We start from the raw sequence: 11,890 nt of genomic DNA on the forward strand, positions 1-11,890 counted from the left end.
AAGATGGAAAAAAATTTTGACGGTCATAGTTGAACTTCCAGGACAAATCTGAAATTTATCCTAAGATCTTTCAATTATGGGAGGTCATCAATTATACTCTGTTAGGCACAACTGCATTGAGTTTTCTGTCACTTAAAATATAGTAAACTTTAATAAACAAACATGGGTTCTCTCTTTTATCATTTGTCTTCCCCAAATTCACTCTATCTTTCATTCTTATCCCCCCAAATACACAAATTATTTCCACCACCTGCCAAAAAGCAAATAAAATTGAGCACAAACAAAATGATAGTATGGAAAGAGACAGGAAGTAGAGTGGCCACAGTAAGAATATTCAGTAATGTGGTAAAGGTTTCTAGAATATTTTTTTTAGCTGAAATCACCACACATTTCCTTGAATATCACAGGGCAAAATAACAGCCAAGAATAATTATTTTGGAGATGGGCGACTTGGACTCAAATCCTAGCTTCATTACTTATGAAACTTCTTTGTACCTCAATTTCTTCACTGTGAAGTGGGTCTAATTGAGGGTTCCTTCCACAAAACATGCTTGTGAGTATTAAATAATCTACCATATGTAAAGCTATTTTTGAAGTACCTGTCACATAGCATTTTGTAAAAGTTTGCAATTATTATATTTCTTTTGTTATAAATATCCCCATATGGCCTCATCTAATGCAGCTGCTCTCTTTATCACAGAAGCCAAAGACAATTTACAATTGTTTTCTCTCACTTTTCAAACTGTTTTTATAAGGAAAATGAAGTTAATTTAAATATCAACAGTAATTTATTGAGAGGAAAGAAAGATATGGGTTATATATTCCAGTATAACCTTAATTCATCTCCATTTAGAAGAGAGTTTACTTAACCATTTGCTGGAGGTATGATTTTTCTCCTCTTCTGCCATTTTGTCTCCTGGCTATCAGTAGGATCCTTTGTATTGAACGTACAAAATATCTACATCAGCCTGCATGAGTAACAAGGAAATATATTGGCTAAAGCTCCTCTGAAGTCTCGAGAGATTATGTCTCCACTCACAATGTTCTCTTCCTGGTGTCATCCTCTAGGTATCAGTCTCACTTGCAAAGTAAGTATGATACGTCATTCAGTTATGTATTTGGGGTCACTATTCATTTAATGTGTGCACTGACAACTATAAATTTCTCCGAGACTGTTTTCATTGTGTCCCAAAGGTTTTGTTGTGTTGTCCTTCTGTTGTCATTTGATTCTAGGAATTGTTTAATTTGTTCCCTGGTTTCTCCTGTGATCCATTGTTTATTCCATAACAATATTTAATTGTTTGCATAGTTCCTGCACGGCTGATTTCTAGTTTCATTCAGTTATCATTTCATACTGTAGAGAGAATTATTTCAATTCTTTTGTATTTACTTAAGCATGCTTACTGGCCTAAACTGTGGTTTTTTTTTTTTTTTTTTAAGTTCTGTGCATTATGAAAAAAATGTGCATTGTGGTTGTTGTTGGATGATGCAGTCTGTAGATATCTTTTAAGTCTTTTTGTTCAATGGTATTGTCTAACTCTGATATTTCTTTGTTGATTTTTGTTTGTTTGGCCTATGTATTTATGAGTGGGATATTCAAGTCCCATGCTATGATTTTATTGATGACTGTCTGTCTTTTTATGTCCAGTATCTTTTTCTTCTATGAAATTGCGAGCAGCAATATTAGGTACACATATATTTACAATTGTTATCTCCTTCTGTTGAGTTATTTCCTTTAACAGTGTGCAGTGTCCAACTTTTTCTCTTCTGATAAGATTTAGCTGGAAGTCTGCAATGCTTACAAATAACTATTCAAGGCTGCAATTTGCTTCAGTTGTCTGCAGTGTCATTTTCCATCTTTTCTCTTTGAGTTTGTGTGCTTCCTTTTGATGAGGTGTGTCTCTTGCAGGCAACACATAGTTGAATTATGTTTTCTGACCAATCTGCTAATCTGCATCTTTTGTTTGGACAGTTAAGACCATTGACATTCAAACTTATTATTTAGGACATTTATTAAATCTTGTCTTTTATATTATTTTTTCATGATTATTGCTTTATTTTATTTTCAGGGCTTTTTTATTAATATCTCTCACTATTAAATGAATACTTAGGGATCTTTGGTGCTGCTGACCTCCCTATCTCTGTTTAGGATTTCTTTAAATATTTTATGCAATGCAGGTTTAGTGGTTATGTATTTTTAGGTCATCCTTGTCATGAAAAGTCTTTACTTCTTGATCAGTTTTTAAAACTAGATGTGCAGGGCATAAAAGTCTGTTTGACAATTGCTTTATTTTAGACTTTGAAAAACCTTGCTCTAAACACTTCTGGTCTTGAAGTTTGTGCTGAGAAGTCCCCTATTATTATGGTAGCCTTTCTTTTACAGGTTACAGTATATGATATTTTTCCCTATCAACTTTTAGTATTCTCTCCTTTGGTTGAATATCTGGAGTTTTGATTATGATGTTTCATGGAGATATTCTATGGGTCTCTTGTACTTAACAGTGAATTCTTTCCCTAAACTTCAGAAATTTTTTGCTATGATTTCAGTGAATCAATTTTTTATGGCTTCTGAGTCATTTTTTAAATTTGTTCTTTATGCCTATAATTCTGAGGGGGTTTTTTGAGTTATCTAACAGCTGTTAGATCCAGCTTCCATTATTTCTTATTTGGAGAGTTCACTGAGCACGTGACTTGCTACATCCACCTTGTCTTCAAGTCCTGAGACCTTCTTTACCTTAGCCAAATCTGTTATTCAGTCTGATCCCTCCTGTCTTTCCTCTTGGACTGGGTCAGTCAATAGTATGTTATCTGCTCCCAGACTATATTTACTCCAGGAGCTTTTACTGTTGATATCCTGCTGAGAACCCAGAACAAAACTATCCCCCATTAGCTTTGCAGCCTGTGGGTTTGAGTGCCCGTACCTTCTCACCATATTCCATAGGCCCCTCAATCCATCCTCCTAGGAAATGGCAAATGTTCAGGCTAAGGCATATCACTGATCCCACTGGCAAAGCAAACAGAACACTGAACTCTTTCCTGAAAGTGGGAGCAAAGGGGGCAAAGCAGTCCACTGGACTAAATTCTAGCAATTTCAGATCCAGTTCCCACAGAAAACCATGTGCAACCAGCCTGGTTTTTCACCACAGATGGAAAGAACCATGTCTTCTGCAGCCTGAGCTTGTGACTGCTTAAACTCCTCAGGAGGTCTGTGACTAGCCCTTTCTACTGCTGTTACCATCTCCTGTGGCCATTTCCTATCTAGTTGCTATGGGAAGAAGACCCTAGAGACCCTGAAGTGTAATTGTTCTGTGATTGCTTATTCCTGGAGCAGCTCAGTCTTAAAAAAATAAATCTCTCAAAATGGCTCTGATTATCAGTCCAAAATACAAAACTGCTCAATAAGAAAGAACAACTGGGATGAGGGACAGGAGAAAACAAGAAGGAAAGTGGAAAAATATATGTATATATACACAGGATAGCTAAGATAATTGCACGACTAATTTCTACTGGTTTATTGAAAGGAACAGTTAATGTTTAATGGTTTGATCAACCTTGCATACCTAGATCTGGTAATCTGAGCAACTACTCTGAAGATAAAAATAAGTAATACAACAACCATTGTTGATTTCCTATCATCTTGTTTTGAAATTCTGTATCATATTTATAATTTTTGTATAGTTTTGTTTTTGTTATTTTATTTTTGTTCTTTTCTCTTTAAAATTAAAAAAAAAAATCAGCATGTGTTTAGGTTCATTTCTTCTTCAGGACTAGCCTGCCAAGTGGAAGGATTCACTTTCAGAGTAAAATTCTACACTATGTTTGCAGTTTACAATGAAGATGGCCTTTTCTTGGGACTGGTGGTACAGGTCCACTGTTTCTCACTGGGGCTGCTGACCCACCCCCTCCAGGCTTGCCTCCGTTTGCAGAGACAAATCCCTCTCCCCAACATTTGGGGATAGGGTTCCAGAATGCTTCATTATTTTCTCTAGATTGTCTTCAGTTTCTCTGTAATTTCTAACTTTCTTGATTTCCAGAACTTTTCTTCTCTTTCTCTTTGCCAAGTTGTTGTCTTCCAGGTCTCTCAGCTCCTACTCCTGTAAAGGCTATAATTTGCTCCCAGCTTTTACTCTGCTGTTTTCCTTTTGTCCTGCACTATTCAGTCTTGTTATAACAAGCACATGTTGAACACTGCATTAAACATATTTTAAGTCTGAGAATACATATTTTAAGCACTTTTGGAACATATATAAAGCCTGAATATCTAGTAGATCACAAAGCAACTCATCAAATACCAAACAAATCAGTACAGATGAAAAGGAAGAGTTTATAAACAACTCTAAGTTACTATATAAAATGGCATCACCTGAAGGGAAATTATTTAATAAAATTAGATGAATTGAAAATGAATAGGTTTATATTTATTAAATACAGTGTTACCTCAATTCATGAACACTTTCGTTTGTGAATAATTTGCTTCACATGCAGAAGTGTTTTGCAAAATTTTGTTTTTGTTTGTAAACTCTACATTGGGTCATGAACACATCAATGGGCATCTTTTTCCATGAACATGAGTGTGGCCTTTTTCCCCAGAATCATGGAATGAATTAAGTTCATGAACAGAGGTACCACTATAAGTTAGTAGCTAAAAATCTTCTTTTCCAAAGGAATCTTCCACAGATAGAGAGTTTTCTGGATAACTCCACTGAATAGACAAGTAATACGTAATTCAGATCTTATATCAGTGGCTCAAAGTATAGGAGAAAAAGAGCTCTGTTTTATTAGATGATGTAAACTAGATAGTCAACATAAAGACATACCTAAAAGAAAAATTTTAGATCTACTTTATTGATAATATCCTAAAAATACTAAAGAAAATATTTAACTTGGTCTAGCCATGTTGCAAGGATTCTGTCAAGCATATACAACAAGACAAGCCTTACATGTATGCCTGACTATTAGGGCCAGTAAGTATGTTCAAAGATGCTTTACATTTCTGGAAATTTTCTTGTTAGCCCATGAAAGGAAGAAGAGCCAGAGGTTCTTATCCCACATCAAAAGCAGCAGTATCAAACAAAAGGCCAATGGAGCACAGTGTATATTTTGGGATACCAATAACTAAAACTGCAGCTACATTTTTAAAATTATATTCTGCATCTCAATTCCGAGAATAGTAAGATAGGAAACCTCATGTGTAACATAAGCCAGAAATAAACAGAAACTGTCCCATGATAGCCTTTCAGAAGAGACGGGAATGGGAGACAGCCTTGAGGGGCTGCTCCTCAGCCTCCCATTGTCTTTTGCTCAGAGGCTCCTTAAGCATCCTTCCAAGGCACAGGTACACCGTGTTCCCACCCTTGGCCTACACCAACACATAAAAGGCACCAGGAGGCCATATGGAAATATACATTCATCATGAAAAAGCATTTACTTAGGTACACATGAAAATCTACTATTATAAAAGTTTTTCATGTAATTATCAACACATTTTTAAATATAAAACTGTGTTAACATCATCTCTGGAGAAAAATAAAATATATAAAGATATTCAATAGCTACTCCAGGAGGTATAAAGCATTAGCAATAGAAAGAAACTTCCTTAATCTAGTAAAATATTCTCCTAAACCTTACATCATACTTAATGGTGAAACATCTGAAGCATTTCTTTAAAAGATAGCAATACTGGCAGCTTTATTCAACATCATATGGAAGAAGACTCTAGCCAGTTTAATGAGATTACATAAAGAAAGAAAAGAATAACAATTGAAAAAAAACTAAGCTAATTCATCATTTGCTGATCATATTTGTTCATTATAGTGAATATCCTAAATATCTTTTTAAAAGTATTAAGATTATTATGTGCTAAATATTAGCAGTGAGCACAAAGGACTCCACTGTGTAAAATTTTTTGTATTTCATGTTTGGAATAATTTGTAATTTAAAAGGACATTTAAGAAAAATGCTTGGGTCTTGATGAAGTAAAGGATAACCTGCAGAGTCACCTCTTTAACTATTTTAAATACAATTTAGGGAAAGAAATAAGCCTTGATCACAATTCTTTAAATGTATAGCAAGTAATGGCAATAGGACCGATTAAAATAACACAAACTATAGATTTTTAAAAAAAAAAAAAAAAAGAATGTCTAAAGAAATAGCCACAGGACAGAGAAAGTCTGGAACCAAGCTGTCCACATCTGAAAGTGTGGCCTAGCTGGCTTCCACACATGAAAAGCAAGATTTTGCAAGATCCAAAATATATTGTCATTTTTCTCATGGAATACAAAAACATGCAAAAATTAAAAAAAAAAAAGGCTAAGCTTCTTACAAAGCTTTTGGGTAATCATAATTAAAGTGTATGTTGAGTATGCCTTATCTGAAATGTTTGGAATCAGAAATGTTAAAGATTTAAGAGCTAGGAGAATTTTGGAATATTTGCATGTGCATAATGAAATATATGTATCATGGTACCAAAGCTTAAACATGAAATTTGTTTCATAAACACCCACACCCATACCTTGAGATAATTTTATACAATGTTTTTATTTTATTCACAAAACAACATCACAGGCTGGGAGGGCCCTTTTCCCTTGAGGACACTGCATAAACTATTGTATACTACTACATTGTTTACTACAATGAGAAACTACATTTCTCATTGTGCATGCTTTTTGCCTGTGACTTCAGTCATCTGAGGTCAGGAGTGGAATTTTTCACTTGCAGTATCACACTGGAACTCAACCTTTCTAATTCTGAATTTTGGTTTTTTGGATGAAGGATGCCCAACCTACATGAAGGAAAAGGATCATTTTTTATTGGGCTAATTACTTTTTTCCTGTAGTACTTATAGATAAACTTAAATATGCACTAATACAGGAAATGTTCTACCACTATTTCGCAGTGTCACTCTTTTCTGGAGCTCTGGTTCTTATCACGATATGCCCACCCTCAACCCCATACATCAGATCCAGAGGAGGAGGCTGGGACTTCCCATGTCCACAGCCCCGCATCTCTCCATAGTCCCTGAAGAGCACCTCTCGAGTGATGGAATCCCAAAGGAAAAGGAAATCCACCTCCAGTTTGAGGGAAGGTCAAACCCTCATGTCTGAAACATTAAATTATCAAATTATTGTTGGGAGTAGTGTGCCCTTCTTTTGTTTAGAACTGGAAATGATTATCAGAACAGGGTAGTGAGCACAGTGAGTGATGCTAAAGCCACATTTTACACGACTTGGTTTGCTGACAATGTTTGTAGTAGTCAGATTTAATTTTAGTGACACTATGAAATGCAGTGTGCTGTGCATAAAATATTAATGCAGTGCATAATTGGGCAGTCCAAAATAACCAAGTCTATGCCAACTGATAAATACTTAGTGAAATGTTCTGTCATTTATAGACTTTCCCCACCCCTACAAAGTAAATTATATTATCTATTCCAATTCCAACCTGCTTTTACTTCGTCTGATATTTCTCTTCTGGTGGTAGGCATTAGAAAGGCCTCAAGCTGTTTATAAGGAAAAATCCTTTTCTTTGGATAATGAGAAAGTGGATCTTGTAATATAGAATCAGGCAAATTAATGTACTCTATGAAAATAAAACAAACAGGCTTTCCTATATTTTTTTATCCATAGGTCAGCTAAGGAGCCTGCTCTTAAAGTATACACTCATCGCCTGATCAGTGTGGATTTATCACTGGCCTGGAAATGTACACTGAGAATTTCCAATTTTGCTCATAAATAACTACTTTATGGAGACTACTTTATGGAAAGGATTGACCATAAATATCACAGCAGTAATGAGAAATTTTGAGTGAGCAAGTAAATTTTTCAATTCTTTTCTCATTCTCTAGTCTGACTAATTCTAGAAGATTTTCAGAACATGCAAATAAGCTGAGAAAGTAAGATATTCAGGATATTACAATCTGACCTTCATACTTTCCAATATTTTTAATAAGGATATTCCTCTTCTTGTAGGGATGAAATGTTCTCATTTATTCCTGGTTTTAATTTCTTATTGTTTATCTTTGTTTCTGGGTAGTTGTGGTATGTTGTTTTGTTTTGTTCATTCTGTTTTCCCTGCTATCTGCCTCACACATATTTGACAACATCCTGCTTGCTTCCATTTGAGAAATCACATCTAAAAATATTTCCCTGTCCAGTCTGCTTCTTCAGAGCATGTAGGGAAATATGGAAGTCATGGGGGCATGATACCCTTTTGGACAAGTGCCTGTTAATACTTAATAGTGTTTTGTAAGAAAAATTAGAAAAAGGACCAGGTTTCCAGTAGATACCACTGTGTCTGTGGTACCTTTAGAACTAGTGTCATTCCCTATAAATCAGAAGATTGTATGAGTTCTCACCAGCAATATACAGTATTGGATAAGAGTGGCATGAGGACCTCCCAAAATATTTTATTTTACCCTTGAGTCTTCCAAAAAGATATCTTCACTACACCAGTCAACCTCACAAACATCAGCAGCCAATTCCCATTTCACAGCTGAGATCCCTATTCTAAACTTAGAAACACAAATCTCCCTCAGTTTCCTGTCTCTCCCCTACTTACTGACTCACTAAAATATACGCCTTTCCAGCTCCCACTCCCTGTCTCTATGTAAACGCTGTGACTTTTTCCCTGCAGTTGAGTATGTGCTTAACATTCTCCCTGGACTCCAGGCCCTTCCACTTCTTCCAACTTGTCCAGGCCCTTCCACTTCTTCCAGCCCTTTTTTCATTGATTCTCCCTTGTAAGCATTTTAAATATTTCCCATCAGAAAGTAAAGATCATCCAGTTTTTCCCTTCTTTGTCAAAACATATCAGCTCTGTCCACATTCATTTTCTCCACTTCACAATCATATTTCCCAGAAGAGAGGTCAACATTCACCTGGGCGTACCATTCAACTCACTATGAACAGGCATTCTCACTGTCACTCCTCTGAGGTTCCAGCCAAGTCGTTGACCAAAAATGGTCACAATGCTAATACTAAGGGTCACAATGCTAAATGTGATGATTTTGTTTTTTTCTTTGGTCTATTCCTTTGTATTTCTTTGTCTACTTGTGGTTTTTACATATCCTTATGGTGATACTCTTCTGTTTCCTGCATGGAAAGCACCTAGAAATTAAGGGCCCCTGAAGCTTCCTTTCCACCACTCTTCTTTGTCTCACTCTTCTTGGGGGACCTGTTCCACAACTCTAAAGTCATTTATATTTCGGACATACTAATGACTAACAAAATTTGCTTGGTATCCTGGAATGCTCTCCTGAGTACCTAACTTCCAACTACCATCAAACATCTTCTGGGTTCTGACACATATTTTTATCCTCAATGCATTTAAATAAACTTTTTTCTCCTTACTTTATTCCCCTACCCTGCTGGGGATTTTTAGGTTGCTTGTTTTATTTTTATTTTTTTTATTTATTTTTTTTTTTTTAGTTTTTTATTTTGTTTTTTTGTCTTTTTTTGAGACAAAGTCCCACTATGTAATTTAGATTGCACAAGAACTCACTATGAAGCCCAGGCTGGCTTTGAATTCACAGTGATACCTACCTCAGCCTCCTGCATACTGGGATTATAGACATGTGCCAGCACATCTGGCCAGCCTCCTATTTTAATTATCTAGTCCACAGTGGGAACATAACTATCTGTACAAATGCTCATGCTAGTCCTCCGAGAGCCATTTTTACTCATCCTATTCATAGATCAAGTCAATCTCTAGATCCTAGTCATATACAGGCCCTGTCTACATAAGCATATGGTGGTACTTTGCTATATTGTAAATCTGCTGACTTTTTCTGAATTATCTTTGTGTTCTTCAGGTCACCACCATTGTTTGATTGGGTTACCATGAACCAGCATTTCTCTTCTGACTTCCACTTCCTCCCAAACCTTCTGGTGAAGTCCAGCTCCTGCCCGTTCTTGGAAATGGAATTTTTTATATAGCCCTTACCATTAATTCACATACTGTGTATGGCTGCTTTTGTGCTACAGTAACAGTAACTAGGCAGCGTATTTAAAACATCAACCATATAGCTGAAAAGCTGAAAATATTTACCATCTGGTTCATTACAGTAAAAATAATTTGTCACACTCAGCTCTTCAGTATTCTCTGAACTTTCCAAAATAGAAATAATTCACTCTTCTGCCCCAACTTAGTCCCCAGTACTTAGATAACAAACTTTGCACTTCTTAGCACTCTAACCCTGACTTACACATCCCTTTCCAGGCTCATCTCTCACCACCTCCCTCTGAACTCCTTGAATGTACTTAGAATATAGCTGTACTTAGAATATAGCTCATTTGATGGCTCACAGACCAGTGTAAGGCACTCTTCACCTTTGAAGTCAAGCCTCATCTTTCTCCCCTTTACCTAACTACCACTTACTTTAAGATTGAAATTACATGTCACTTTCTTAAGGAAACTATCCCTAATCACAACATTTTAATCAATTGTCCTTTTCCCTAACACTATAACTCCTTGTTCTTCCCTCTCAGATCTCACTCTGTACTAATTACCTTGACTTCCTTGTCTTTGCCCTTAACATAAAGTTCTCACAGACAGGAACTATAACTTGTTCACCATGTGTCTATAGCAACTATCACAATATCTGGCAGGTAGATTGTGCTTAAGAAATCCTTGATAACTGAATAAATGTATCAGTGGTATTTGTCATCAGTGAGCTCCTCTTCAACTATTAACTGGAAGTAAGAATATATAATCTATAAACTTATTGGATAATTAAGGAAAGTATTGTATACAAGACCCCAGTACATGCTTATCATTATTTAGTAACTAATAAAGGTAAGTCTGCTATGCACATCTCCCATAAATAGGTCAAAGTTCTAACCTACCCAGTTCATAAAGGACTTGTGGACCAGGAATAAAATTTAGTGTATACAGACTTTGGTTTGAAGAAACTTACAAACTTATAAAGGTAAGGAAAGAAGTCACTATAAACAAAGTACAATAGGTATGATGTTCTGAGACACACAAATAAAAAGACTACCCAGTCAGGTAGCTTATTTTACATAACAAATTATAACTGATCCATCATTTTGTTAATTTGTTAGAAAAGTGCGAATATGCAATCTTCTACATTTATGACAGTAAAAATAACAAATGGTTAATACAAAGTAAATTTTTTAATGGTTGTAAAGTTTTGTTAATGGCAGAAAAAAACCCAGCAAGTTTGGGCCAGGTAAAAATAAGAAAAGCCATGCATCCTACCATCTAAAAGTGGGTCACCAATGTAAGAGAGGACACAGTGGCTAGTAAAGTTAATTTATGAATCGAAGTGGCAGTTTTAAGAATAAGCAAAAGAACTATGGGGAAAGCTTCTCACAAGTATATTACTTCATCTGAAATTACAGGAAGTAAAAATTATAATGGCCTTAAACTGTCTTTCCAAAGGTCATGAACAGTTCACCAATAAAGAAATGCCAATGATTTGTCACTGAAAAGAAATTTAGAACTTATGGGTGGAGAATTGTGTTAAATGAAACATTTGCAGCTCCAAGAAACATAAATACTACCTCAAAATAGGTTAAACCATAAGAATTATGGGATCATACTCACTAAATCTAAGTGAAAAGAAATAGCTTCTTCCTGAGCTTTTACTTTTATTTTTTGAGACCATCGTATTTGTACACTGTTAAAGGTTACATTATGGTAATTTGATGCATGCACACAATGTGTAAAATGTAATCAGGATAAGAAGGATTCCTATCTTTTAAAATATTATATTTGTGTGCTGGCAGTTCTATACTGTTCTTTTCTTGTCATTTTGTACAACACATGGTTTTAGTCAATAGTTACCCTATTGTGCTACAGAAAAAGAGAACAAACTCCTCCTCTCTGTGTTAGTAGCTATTATTTGACTTCCTTCTAGTCTCCTTCCCTC

General features: G+C 35.5%; 1 long non-coding RNA gene across 1 annotated transcript; it reads left to right on the top strand.

The window, feature by feature from the left end:
* Positions 1-441: 441 nt before the first annotated feature.
* LOC102023943 lies at positions 442-10,083 on the top strand. The gene is made up of 4 exons (XR_264439.1): positions 442-553; positions 928-1,088; positions 7,626-7,803; positions 9,809-10,083. It is a non-coding gene; the product is annotated as an uncharacterized LOC102023943 (long non-coding RNA).
* Positions 10,084-11,890: the final 1,807 nt, after the last annotated feature.

Source organism: Chinchilla lanigera, unplaced genomic scaffold (assembly GCF_000276665.1).
Source record: "Chinchilla lanigera isolate Chin_1 unplaced genomic scaffold, ChiLan1.0 scaffold00111, whole genome shotgun sequence".
Classification (NCBI taxonomy): domain Eukaryota; kingdom Metazoa; phylum Chordata; class Mammalia; order Rodentia; family Chinchillidae; genus Chinchilla; species Chinchilla lanigera.